General features: G+C 37.4%; 1 protein-coding gene across 1 annotated transcript in view; it reads right to left on the bottom strand.

Annotated features, from left to right (window-relative positions):
* The window catches only part of LOC121872257, a 92342-nt gene that overhangs the window by 58083 nt on the left and 19651 nt on the right, over positions 1–14608 (bottom strand). The window lies entirely within an intron of this gene.

The following is a 14608-nucleotide window of genomic DNA, read 5'->3' as shown; positions in this document are numbered from 1 at the left end:
AATGGCGGCATGGGGTGACTTCTCTTCCACCCCAATGCCTTCTCTTCTCCCTTCTCCTCCGCCCCCATCTCCATTCTAATTCCCATCATCATCATCATCAACCAGGAGCCTTCTACATGCATACCTCAAATTAAGTGTACTTTACTGCATTTATTTTTCGTTTGTATGTAATTTTCAGTGAGCTGGAACCAATTACCCAAAATCCCATTGAAACAATGGTTTCAGTTAACTTAATTTTCGGTTAACGAACGACCTTCTGGAACGAATTGTGTTCATTAACCGAGGGACCACTGTATAGTCTTGGTTTACGCGGATTTTTTATAAGCGGTTGGTCATTTACGCGGCACCTGTCCAGATGCGCCAATTATTAGTTACGCGGTACATTCCTGAATTTACGCGGGAAGCGGCGCGGACAAACTGCGCGCTAGGTCGCTCTTACGTCACCGCTGACGTCAGATGACGTTTCGGACTCTGATTGGGCCACGTATTCTTACCACCCACGCACCCCCTCCGCCTCGAGCTGTGATTGGTCTATTTAACTTTGCTTGCCCTGCCACCAGGGGCGATGAGTCGATGACCTTGACTGCGTCAGTCCCATTGTCTCCCTCGTGCCCACCCGCCACCCACCACAGCCAGCCCAAGTCAGTGATAGTGAGGATATGGACTTTGAGGGGTTTGACAAGGAGGCCCTGCTAGCCTCTGTGGTGGATAGTGATACAGTTGATACAAGTGATACAGGTGATGACCAATAATCTGCCCTCTGCCTCGGAACCAACCCCCCATCCCCGTGTGCCCAGCCATCTCTTCTACTAACGTAAGTGTTACAAAACCTAATATTATTGATATTTCTCTTAAATATTAATTGTGTGTGCATACCATCATAAAATTAAGATGTTATTTTTACTACAACGTACGTATTCTGTCAGAAAAAGGGTAGTCTGGGGGTCGGCCCAGTCCCTATTTCAATTAATCCCATATGTTCTGTTATTTCATTTACGCGTTTCGCGTTATACGCGGACCTCCATGGGTTTAATTGACCGCGTAAAACGAGACTATACTGTAATGTAAAATTTTAGTGGAACAATAATAGCAAAATAAAAGGAGCATGCAGCAAAATCTACTGATCACAAAAAAAAATCATATGACAAGCTCATTAGTATTGTTAGATGATTATGGAGTGTTAAAATAGCTTGAGTGGCAATCTTAATTTCAGTATAATACTGTACTGAGAAGCAAATCTTGGAAGTTTTTAAGAAGACTTTAATAAATTGAACTGACAATTATGAGTGAAACAAACACCAACTACTTGCTCATTCTGAGAAAAAAGAAAGTAAGAAAAAAATGAAGATGACAAATCAAACAGTAAATAGAAGGAAATATATAGTAATAAAACAAAGTGCTGTACTGCCCACGGGAATCATGACCAAGTAGAAAAATTACATCAATAAGCCATTAAATATAACAAAATAACATTATATTACATAATCTAACAATGACTTTCATCTGAAAATTCATGTAGTGAACTGCTGTGACTTAATGGGAGCAATAACAAAGAACCAACATCCCTATATGGGTGCAACACTTGGATCATGGGCCTATGGTCGAGGGGTATAGTCAGACTCAAGATAATCTCTCTCTCTCTCTTAGTGTATGATTGTGTTAGCCCTGCACTTATCTTGCTAGATAATCAATCATGTGGGTTGTTACACAACTGGACACACCTACAAAGCAAAATAATGTATGTCACTTATAAGTGTGTGGGCTCAGTTATGCTCCAAGCATTTTTTTCTTTTTTTTTTAACGGGGAATAGCCCACCCGGGCACAGGTCATCGACCCACAATGGGACCTAGGGGGTGAAAAAATAGGAGTAAACATTAAAAATAGAAAAGAAATAGATTATATTACTCTACACCACGAAGATGCCGGAAAACCAACTTTTTGAAGCGAGACAGATTGCATGAGTATGGAAACACAGAAGATGGCAGAGCATTCCACAGTTTGGCTGTGTGAGGAAAAAAGGATGTACTACAAGTACACCACCGATTATCCGATTATCCGGGAACTGATGGTCCGGCACTTGCCTCCCTCCCTCCCAGCCGGGGTGAAGCTAGTTTTAGGCTTAACGTTTTTTATCTTATCAAATGTAGGTGACTAGACTTAGCAGAATATAAATTGCATTGGTGGTATCCTTGCAAGATAGTGATAAATTTGAGCTTAAACATCACATAGTTTGCACAAGAGATAGAAATTCTAGATTGGTGTAGTACATTTGTGTACAAGTTATTTAACTCATATTTTCAGGAAGATATATGAAACTTCCTTCATTTATTTTTACTCATTAACATGCACACACCACCCTAAATATATATATTGTGAAAAAGTAAAAGAAATAATTGTCCTAAGGGTAAACCTGTAAGAAGTTAATTACTAAAATTTTTATGTCTAGTACAAACTATGTGATGTTTCTACTCAAATTGATCACTATCTTACAAGAACTACACCAATGCAAATTATATACTGCCAAGTCAATTCAATGACATTTTATAAGTGGAAAACTAAAACTCCTTCTGTTTTAATAACTACGCACTTTGTTATCTCTCCTCCCTGACAGCTCTCAACATCTCAACCTTCTCCCTCCTTCACAGCCAGGGTGAAGGCAGTTTAGGCTTAAAGTTTTTATCTTATAAAATGTCGCAGACTAGACTTAGCAGAATATAAATTACATTGCTGGAATCCTTGTAATATAGTGATTAATTTGAGTATAAACATCACATAGTTGGCACAAGAGATAAAATTTTTAGTCTAATGAAGTACATTTGAGTACAATGTGTGTACAGTAATGTTGCTCAAAATTATGGCATTTTCACATTTAATTTACATTTAATATTTGTTTAATTTAAGTTTCTAGCAGTCCATGGTGCTTTAGAGACACAGGAGGTGTATAATTAGTGGGTCAGAGGTGTATTGTTGAATTATTATTACCTGACCTCGGTTGGTCCGGCAAAACGGATAATACGGCAAGGCTTTGGAACTAAGGGTGCCGGAAAATCGGTGGTGGACCTGTATACAGTAATGGGTTATTCCAGTGTGACCGACAGCCAGAGAGAAACTGTGAGCACTGCAGGCAAGACGAGTGTTACGAATCCACGGCCTTGCCAGAGGAACACAGGATGCCAAATCCACCGAATATTTCCCGTTAAAAGTACCTGTAAAAGAGAGAGTGAAGCAACATTGCAGCAAAGAGAGAGAGGGAAGAAAGATTATCAACTAAAGGAGGAGAGTCAATAAGCCTTTGATTCCACCCTATCTAACAGTTGGACAGAAGAGCCACCCCAGATATGAGAGCAGTACTCCAGGTTACGATGAATGAGTCCCTTATAAATGTGAAGCAACTACTCAGGAGTGAAGTAGCTACGGCTTCTGTACAGCATTCCCAGCTTTCAGGAGGCAGCTTTAGCAATGTTTTGGATGTGTGATTTCCATGACATATGAGAGGAAATGGTGAGATCTAGTACAGTGTACTGTATATCTATTTTACAACTTGGCAGAATGATTGCGTCCTGAAATGTGATTGGTGGTAGATCTTCTAATTTGGAAAGTGTAATGAGTAAATACCGTACTGAGCTATATTACTTTTGAATTTAACCAAGTTTCTACCTCACCCACCCAGAAATGCTAGAAACTGGAAGTTGTCATTTCTGACCGAACACTCATAACCAACATAAAAAAAAATATGAATGAATCTGAACACCTGTTTAAATTTACCTGATTTACCTATTGACCATTATAACTAGAGGTAGTAGGCAGCTAGCAAACAGGGAGGTACTACTGCTTGGGAAGATATTGGAAGCTTAATGTATTGTCTAATGGTAGACCCTGTTGCCATATGGCAGATAGGCCTTATTAATGTACCCATGACTCATAATTAAATAATACTTAACCCAAACCCAATCTAAGTTCATCATAACTAATAAAAAACGGGGGTAAAAATTAACAATGGTATCGCATTTTTTCTTAGAAAAAGAATTATGTTTATAAACTTTCTATCCGATACATTCAGTAGTGATTAATTCGCTGCGAAATTAGTGAAATGTGTCTTACCCTAACATAACCTAACCTTACCTAATCTTACCTTACCTTACCTAACATAACCTAACGTTGCCCTACTTAACCTAAGAAAGCCGCAATGCACATGACAAACAATTCAGTTATCTAGAAAATTTTCAATATTTAAAAAAAAAATACATTTGCAAAGACAAAATACTTTTTATAATCATTTCTCCAAACTATAAAGGTTAGGTTAGGTGTACTAATTTGTCTTCCCAGCAGGAATGAGCCCGCGCTTTGCTGCAGCGCTTTTCCCCGGGCTCACGGCAGTTTCAGCTTCAGCATGATGCGTGGAGGTGGCTCTGGTCTTATTTGGATGTAATATGCGAATTTAGGGATAAAGACAACGAGACCCTTCAATTGTTCAAAGACCACGACATTGTTCCATTAATAGGAACTATGCACACTGCTGGAATCCCTGTGCTTTCAGACTGGAAAGAAATTTGTTCAGCATTTCCTCAACGCTCGATGTTTCCCGCCATCACAACAAATCACTCCACCGACCGAGCTGCATAAACGCCGATGCAGCCGTATCAATTCACGTTCAGAAAATGCCTCAAATTTCACCATATTATAGTGAGTTCTTTCTGTTTGATATACCGAAAGGGGGCACAGCCCCCGGGAAGGAAGTTAGGTAAGGTTAGGTTGGTGAGGTCTGTTTTCACACCAACAAATGTTGTTAAGTTATTTTAGAAATATGCATTTTCTAACACATTTGCACAAACTACAACAGTGTCCATTATAAAAGCAGTGAAAATCTGGCATTTATATATTCTTTTTCGATCAATTTCGGCTGCGGGTTACTCCTGAATAATTACCGGTTAGGTAAAGGTTGGGTTAGGTTAGGTAAAGATTAGGTTAAGTAAAGTTAGGTTAGGTTAGGTAAAGATTAGGTTAAGTAAAGTTAGGTTAGGTTATGTTAGGTAAGTTTACATTAGGGTAAGGTACATTTCACTAATATTAAGGCAAAAAAGAGCCTGACTACTGATTGTATTATATCAAAAACCTAAGAAAAAAAATAAAACAATAAAATAAAATATATATACAGTTAACCCTCGCTTTACACGGTCCCACATTCCGCGTTTCCACGTTTACGCGGTACCCTGCCGAAACCGGAATGCTCACATTCGGCGGTGCGTGTAGCCCTTTACGCGGAGAGCGGCAGGCGAGCCGAGCCATTTTTGGATCCAAACCTCCCGCCATCTCTCCTGCCATCCGCCATGTTGTGTAAGCGGCGCGAGCAGGGTGCGCACAAGGTCGCCCAGTCATCAAAACATTACCGAGTTCTCCATCCGCCACCCACCACAGCCGGCCGAAGTCAGTGATAGTGATAATTATAGTGAGGATATGGACTTATATGGACTTTGAGGGGTTTGACAAAGAGGCCCTGCAAGCCTCTGTGGTGGATAGTGATACAATTGATACAAGTGATACAGATGAGGGCCAATAATCTGCCCTCTGCCTCAGAACCAACCCCCCATCCCCGTGTGCCCAGCCATCTTTTCTACTAATGTAAGTGTTAAAAAACCTAATATTATTGATATTTCTCTTAATTATTAATTGTGTGTGCATACCATCATAAAATTAAGAAGTTATTTTTACTACAACGTAGGTATTGTGTCTGAAAAAGTGGAGTTTGGGGGTCGGCCCGGTCTCTATTTCAATTAATCCCATATGTTATGTTGTTCACTTTACGCGTTTCTCACTTTCCGCGGTACACTGTGGGTTGAATTAACCGCGTAAAGTAAGGGTTCACTGTATATACAGGTTGACAACCCTTTATCCGAAATTCCGAAAACCGAAAAGCTCTGAAAACTGAAAGTTCTTTTTGTGGGGCATTATTTTTTTTTTCCTTTTCCAACAGGGACTAACCCACCCGGGCACAGATCACTGACCCACATCAGGGCCTGGGGGGCGAAAATGTAATAGTAATAGTAATAGTAATAGTAATAGTAATAGTAATAGTAATAGTAATAGTAATAGTCATAATAATTATAATTATAATAATAATAATAATAATAATTATAATAATAATAATTATAATAATTATTCATCGTAAATAAAATATTTAATAAAAATACATCAAAATAAAATAATATGATAACATTAATAATAAAAATATATAATAATAAAATTAACAAAAATAACAATAATACAGGAGTACTATAATAATAAAATAATAATAATAATAATAATAATAATAATAATAATAATAATAATAATAAAGAAATACAAGAATGAAAAAAAGATCAAAAGTGAGAAACACGACCTAGACCTAGGAATTATTATTATTATTATTATAATTTTTATTATATCCCCCCCCCCAGGCCCCGATGCGGGTCAGTGATCCACGCACGGATGGGCCAATACACATTAAAAAAAAAAAATAACTAACCATTCAGAAAACCGAAAAATTCCGAAATCTGAAATTCCTCTGGCCCCAAGGATTTCGGACAAGGGATTGTCCTAGATATGTTCTTGGAAACGTGATGTTAACCGAAATGGACGTTGTCCGAAATTACATAAACCCTATGGGATTTATTCTAATTGGTTCCAGGCACCCAACCCCAAGTTCCCATTTTACAACCATTTAGACCCACTAAATAAATATATATATATATATATATATATATATATATATATATATATATATATATATATATATATATATATATATATATATATATATATATATATATATATATATATATATAATGTTAAGGTAAATATCATAAACACACACAGGCATGGCTAGGTTTATTACAAAGTGATGAAAAGGATACTGTAAAGCGGGTAGTCCACAAAACATGTAGCTGTCTCTCTTTATTTGAGTGCCACGTCAAAGGAGTCCGTTTTCTCTCACTTCAGGACGCCTGAGTCGTCCGTTTTCTCTTCATCTTAGAGCACAGTGCACCAGAGACTTCGTTATTCCTTAGTAATGACACAGAATTTGATATTGCAACTGGGGTTGCAATTGTTGAGGCAACTTAGATATGTCTGATTACAGTTGGAATAATCAAGATCCATGGTGAGTGATGTTTAAAGCTTCAACTGTCTTTATGGTTGGTAAAACTTGTCAAGTCTGTCAGTCTGAGTGACATGTGTGACGCCTTGTGTTTGTACAACTGCTTTCATTCAAACCCACTAAAGATATAATGTTATGATAATTATCAGAAACACACATAGGCATGACTATGTATATTACAAAGTGATGAAAAGGATACGCTCAATACTGTACAGTGGGTAGTCCACAAAACATGTAGCCATGTCTCTCTTTATTTGAGTGCCCCGTCATAGGAATCCATTTTCTCTCACTTCAGGATGCCTGACTCCTCCGTTTTCTCTTAATCTTAGAGTGCAGTGCACCAGACTTCGTTATTCCTTAGTAATGACACAGAATTTGAAATTGCAACCCCAATTGCAATTGTTGAGGCAACTAGATATGTCTGATTACAGCAAATGTGTTATTGTCAATTTGTAGGTGAAAGATTCTATCCTCAATAGATGTAGGTTAACATTACACCTAGAGGCAAATGCCTAAGGAAGGAAGATTATTCCTTTAACACATAATATCTGGCCAGCATGGGGAGGATCATCGTGTCTCCGTCAAGGGGTCGTGGAGTGGTGGTCCAGCAGGCGTGATGGAAGTGGTTTTTTTTTTTGAAGCGCAGGGCGTATATACGTCCAGACATTGTTGGGATTGGGCGTTAACGGCGCAGAAGCTGTGACTGACGCTGTGTGTGTGTGTGTGTGTGTGTGTGTGTGTGTATTTATATATACGATTTGTACCCCATAGCGGCGGTCAATAGAATTAGAGGGTCCCGTGTTAAAAGTGAAATCCGCGTTAAGTGAACAACAGAACATATAGGGATTTAATTCCAGCCAAAAACCAAGCCGAGGCCTCGCTCCACTTTTGAAACGCAACTATATTTGTATTGAAAATAACATCTTAATTTTATGATGGTACATGCACACAATTAATACTTAAGAGAAATAGAGAAATACAGTCGCCAAGTTAATGTCCATTCAAATAATGGACTCAACTCCCTCCCCCTCTTCTCACACTACACTGCTGGCTCTTCCCTCTCTAAGAAATTTTTTGGGGAAAACCACTAAATTTTAATAAATAATACCTCAAACTAAAGTTAGGATAATACATTTGACATTGCTGGATTCCTTGTAAGACCAGGAATATTTTGAATATAAATGTCATATATTTTGCACAAAAGATAACATATTTACTAGAGAAAACATTTTATCTAAAATTTGTATGTCTAATGCAAAATATATGATGTTTATATTCAAAATGATCACCAAATTGTAAGAATTCCAGCAATGTAAATTATATTCTGGCCGGGTAATTTGTATGAATTTTATGAGCTAAAACAAATATCTTCAGTTAATAAAAAAAAAAATATTCTTCAGGACACTATCTGTCAATCAAAGTACTCCACCTTGCCTCCCCCCTCTTGCAACCGCGCGGTCAGTCCCAACCCTCCCCCCCACCCCCCACCAATCCTCCCTTCAAGAGAAGAGTGGGTGAAAAAAATAAATTTTAACATTTTGTATTTAATAATACCTCAGATTAAAGTTAGGATAATATAATTGACATTGCTGGATTCCTTGTAAGACCAGGAATATTTTGAATATAAATGTCATATATTTTGCACAAAAGATAACATATTTACTAGAGAAAACATTTTATCTAAAATTTGTATGTCTAATGCAAAATATATGATGTTTATATTCAAAATGATCATCAAATTATAAGAATTCCAGCAATGTAAATTATATTCTGACCGGGTAATTTGCATGAATTTTATGAACTAAAACAAATATCTTCAGTTAATAAAAAAAAAAATATTCTTCACAGGGTAACAGATGGTCAGTCGGTCCCTCCCTCCCCCACCCCGCCAACCGTCCCAAGGAGATGTGGGGAAAACCACTAAATTTTAATAAATAATACCTCAAACTAAAGTTAGGATAATATAATTGAGCGACGCTTAGTTCATGGCAAGACCAGGAATATTTTGAATATAAATGTCATATGTTTTGCACAAAGATAACATATTTACTAGAGAAAACATTTTATCTAAAATTTGTATGTCTAATGCAAAATATATGATGTTTATATTCAAAATGATCACCAAATTATAAGAATTCCAGCAATGTAAATTATATTCTAACCGGGCAATTTGTATGAATTTTATGAGCTAAAACAGGCAGTCAGGCAGGGTGGGGGGTGGGGCAAATCTAAAAATAGCGTCTCGAGCCAGACACTCACCGCGTATATGTGGAAAAAATCCGTGTTAAGTTAAAGTTCAGCTCTGGCGAGGCACCGCGTACATGATAAAACGCGTTAAGTGAAACCGCGTTAGGCGGGGTAATACTGTATATATATATATTTATATATTTCATGTAGATCCACAATGAAAGCGTGGATAAGATAAATCTTGATAAAATTACGGGAAAAGAAACAGCGGACACCTTAGCTTTATCTTTATTCAAGACATCTTCAGGGCAACTGTTTCCCTTTTCCTGTGATTTTATCAATATATATATATATATATATATATATATATATATATATATATATATATATATATATATATATATATATATATATATATATATATATATATATATATATATATATATATATATATATATATATATATATATATATATATATATATATATATATATATATATATATATATATATATATATATATATATATATATATATATATATATATATATATATATATATATATATATATATATATATATATATATATATATATATATATATACACACACACACACACACAGTATTACCCGCTTTACACAGTTTTACTTTCCGTGATTTCTCATTTTTTCTCATTCTGTGATACCTTGCCAGAACCGGACTTTCACTTTCCCGTTGCATTTACTCATATCGTGGTGAAGTATAATTTTTTATTTTTTATTTAGCTCTAAAAATTTCATACAAATTACCGGCCAGAATATAATTTACATTGCTGGAATTCTTAAATATGATGATCATTTTGAATATAAACATCATGGTTTTGCATTAGACATACAAATTTTAGATCTAATGTAATAATTTGGTTTACACAAAGCAAATATTTTATCTTTTGTGGAAAATATATGAAGTTTACATTCAAAATATTCCCTGACCTGCAAGGAATCCAGAAATGTCAATTATATTATCTAACTTTAGTCTAAGGTATTATTTATTACTAAGCGTTAAAATCTAGTGTTTTCCCAATCATTTTAGTAGAGAGGTAGGAGTTAGTGAGCTGGGATGAGGGGGGATTTGATCCATTATTTGAATGGACATTAGCCTGGTGACTGTATCTCTTAAATATTAATTGTGTGAGCATACCATCATAAAATTTAGATGTTATTTTACTACAACATAGGTATTGTGTCGGAAAAAGTGGAGTTTGGGGGTCGGGCCAGTCTCTATTGGAATTAATCCCATATGTTCTGTTGTTCACTTTACGCCAGTTTTCACTTTCTGCGGTACCTCAGGTTCAATGACCACGTAAATCGGGGTACTACTGTATATATATATATATATATATATATATATATATATATATATATATATATATATATATATATATATATATATATATATATATATATATATATATATATATATATATATATATATATATATATATATATATTTATTAGCCCAATAAAGCACGCGGACTTCTACATTAGTACATTTTACAATGTATATTTATATAGCTCCTTCCCGAGTTACGACTGGGTTAGGGACCCAAATCTAGGTCGTAAGTCGAAAATGCTTAAATAATACATAAAAAATCTAAAATGGGTGTCTCTTTTTATTCTCGACACCACAAAATTCTCACTTTTAAGCTTGCCAGCCATTTTAAAGTGAATTACAAACAAAAATTTTGTCAGTACACTGACGGGACTCGAAAATACGTAATACAGTGGTCCCTCGGTTAACGAATTACCTTCCATAAGAGTCTTCAATCGTTAATCTAACAAAATTCATTAACTTAAATCCTACTAACATCACATTTTGTTCTGAGCTAGTCTGCCAATTCAGTAATTCAGTAATCTGTTCTATGTTTATATTCATTTCCAGTGGAGTAAACATCAAGAAAATTGTGCTCTTTAATATTTGTGCATTTTTTATATTAAAATTATTGGTCATTCTAAAATTTAGCCATCCAAGCTCAGTCTACATAAAGCTTTTCAACTATTATTTTTGGCTCGATATATGTAACTGTATTCATTTATTGAAACTCATTTACATGCATACACTGTCCTAAGGGCAAAGCTGTATTGTACATGTAATCAAAATAAAGTACAAAATGAATACTAAAATTTTAGTCTTGTGCAAACTATTGCATGTTTTCATTCAAATTAATCACTATCGTATAAGAATTCCAGCAATGTAAATTATATTCTCCCCGGTCACTTCTATCAAATTTTATAAGCAAAAAACAAAAACTCAATCTAAAGGACATAAATAAACAAATAAATACTTCACTAGACCTTTGCTCTAACTGTCAAACATGTCACTGTCACCCCCCTCCCTCCCTCCCAACAAAGGTTTGGTGGTTTTGAGTAGGCTTTAAGTTTTCATCTTATATAATATCACAGACTAAAGTTAGAATAATATAATTTACATTGCTGCAATCCTTGCAAGACAGTGAATAATTTGAATATAAACGTCATATTATTTGCACAAGAGATAAAATTTTTAGTACATTAGTACATTTTACAATGTAAAGTTTTCAACTGTATTTTTGGGTAGATTTACATAAATTTCTTCATTTATTTTCATTCATCTACATGCACACACCATACTAAAAGTAACATAATAGAAATAAATGACCTAAGAGCAAACCTGTAGTGTACACTAGGGTTGCTCATTTTTTCACACTTTTTTAAAATTGTGGGTGGGGGTGTTTTTTCCCATTATTTTGTTACTCCTGAATTCATTGGTGCCAGAATTAATGAAATCCAACATGTTCTAGGGGTCGCGAATCCAAATATAAAAAATGAATTTTTGCGAAAAAACGTCAAAACTCAAGCTTTTTCTCTTATAGATCAGCAATCGCGCTGCTTTTCACTACTTAACCCTAATGGCTGGCTAGAGCAGCTATTCAGCTTTCCATTGACACCTAATTCGATTGCATGCACCTCTTATTTGACCTTCTAAGTCAGGTCAAAGGCTGTAGCCTACCTGCGTTAACGGAGTTATAAATTCACTAGGTTCACATTGGCAGCTTTAAAACCCTGCGCTTCTTTGCAGTGTTTTGACATGTGTTGTGTTGTTGTTGGTACTGTGGTGTTATTTTATAATTTACTCAAATCTGCTATATAGTGTGGCAGTAAATTTATGGTTATCTATTTATGTTGTATTTTCTACAGGTGATTAAATTGCTCTTATGTGACCCTATTTTGTTTGCCTATTTTGTTTTATTACAAAACGTTTTTTTCTTACAGAGTTCATCTGTTTATATACATACAATCATGGAAGAGAGTGAGTCGCAGTCGGGGGAGAATGCTAAGGGGACTGTCAGGCCAACATCATCCACTACCCGTTCTGCCACTGAAATCTATCTAGTAGGCCAGCCAGCATCGTCAATTAGAGGCAGTAAACTCCCGACGATGCGTCAAGTCCTGAAGTTCTTCTTTCACACAGTGAATGAATCTGGTGACAGACAGGAGACGTTTAAAGAAACAGTGAGAAACGTACTCACGTTCTGGAATTTAGCTCGCATCAAGACTATCTCAGAGAGGGGGTGCCGGGAGAAGCTGACAAGGTTATGGGAGCACTGGAGAAGTCTACAAAAAAGTCGGGACAGGGCTGCAAAGGACAAGGTTGAAAACTTCAAGTCTCAACTTGACCTGTTGTGGGACATCGGAGCACCGGACGCCGTAGAGGACATCGAGAAGAACCGGCTGCTTACACCGGCCGACAAACAACAAGACATCGCCTTCTATCAAGACCAACGCGGAGAAAGAAAAGCGTTCATGAGTGGTAACGATAAGATTTTTGCCGCTAAGAAGAGAAAGCAGGAGGAACGAGTCGAGAAGCAAAGGTCGAAACAGGGAAGGTTCGCAGCCTGTGAACCAAGCAGCAGTGATTCGAGACCTCAAACCTCTGTGGTGGCTGACACCCCAACGGAAGTAGAAATGGAGAAAAAGGACACAGCGATACAACCTGGCAGGTACACATCAAAGCACCCTTATGTGACGGTTCAGCTTCCACGTCGCATTCTCCAAGAGCCAGCATTAAAGGAACTCGCTGACCGTCTTCGGATATCCAATAACGAAGTAAGTGTATCCATAAATGTGTTTGGAATGTTTGAAATTTCTGTTAATTATTTGATAAGCACTTAAACAGTCGACATTTTCTACTGACACCCTTGCCTGCTTTTGCTCGCAGATAGTTTCGGTGGTCGCAGCAGTGCTGCGCTCTGCTAACCCGCCAGGCGATCTGTCTGAGTTCCGGATCTCGAGAGAGACTGCGAGACGGGCGCGAGCTTCACACCGTCGTCAGGTAGCTGCCGCACAAAGGGAAGCCTTCACGCCTCCACCACATGCAGTGGTGCACTGGGATGGTAAGCTGGTTAAGGTGAGAACACGTTTAGGTACTACATTAATATTTTACCAAAGCCTAGACTATTGTAATATATTGTTAGAAATGTATCAAATCATTAACAAAAAGCTTGGAGAAAAAGGCAGCCTTGATAATTCTTCATTATCTGTCTGAATTTTTATATTTCTCTTATTTCAGAACGTCGTGGGAGAAGAAGAACACCGACAGGCCATCTTCATCTCAGGGCGCGGCCATGAGGAAGGGAAGCTGCTTGCTGTCTTGCCAGTGAAGGACGGCACTGGCCTGACCCAGGCACGCGCAACAGCTCGTGCTATCGAGGACTGGAGCTGCGCTTCAAACGTCAAGGCACTGTGCTTTGATACAACGTCGTCCAACACAGGGCGAGTCCAAGGTGCGGTTGTCCATCTGGAGGCGCTGCTGGAAAAACAGCTGTTGAGGCTTGGGTGCAGACACCACGTCATGGAACTGGTGGTGAGAGCCGCTGCCAGCAACATCTTCGGCAAAACATCGGCCCCTACGGACCCTCTCTTCCAGACTCTTAAGAAAAGGTGGAGTCAACTAGATCACTCTCAGTATCTCAGGCTGGACATTGCAAATCTACCAGAGTCTGACTGGCTCAGTCACCTCCGACACAGGACCGTTAGCTACCTGCTGACCGTCACAGAATGGGCCAGAGAGGATTACCGAGAAGCGGCAGAACTAACGCTCCTCGTCCTCGGTGTGAATCCTCCGCGCGGCACGCACTTTCTGCGTCCTGGCGCATGTCACCACGCTCGCTGGATGGCGAAGATCATATACTACCTCAAGATCTACATGTTTAGCCACCAGCTAGAGCTCAGCAGTGACCTGTGCATCAAGCTGCAGAGGATGGCGATCTTT

This window comes from Homarus americanus, unplaced genomic scaffold, assembly GCF_018991925.1.
Source record: "Homarus americanus isolate GMGI-L3 unplaced genomic scaffold, GMGI_Hamer_2.0 scaffold5589, whole genome shotgun sequence".
Classification (NCBI taxonomy): domain Eukaryota; kingdom Metazoa; phylum Arthropoda; class Malacostraca; order Decapoda; family Nephropidae; genus Homarus; species Homarus americanus.
This window is presented reverse-complemented; position numbering and strand designations above follow the sequence as displayed.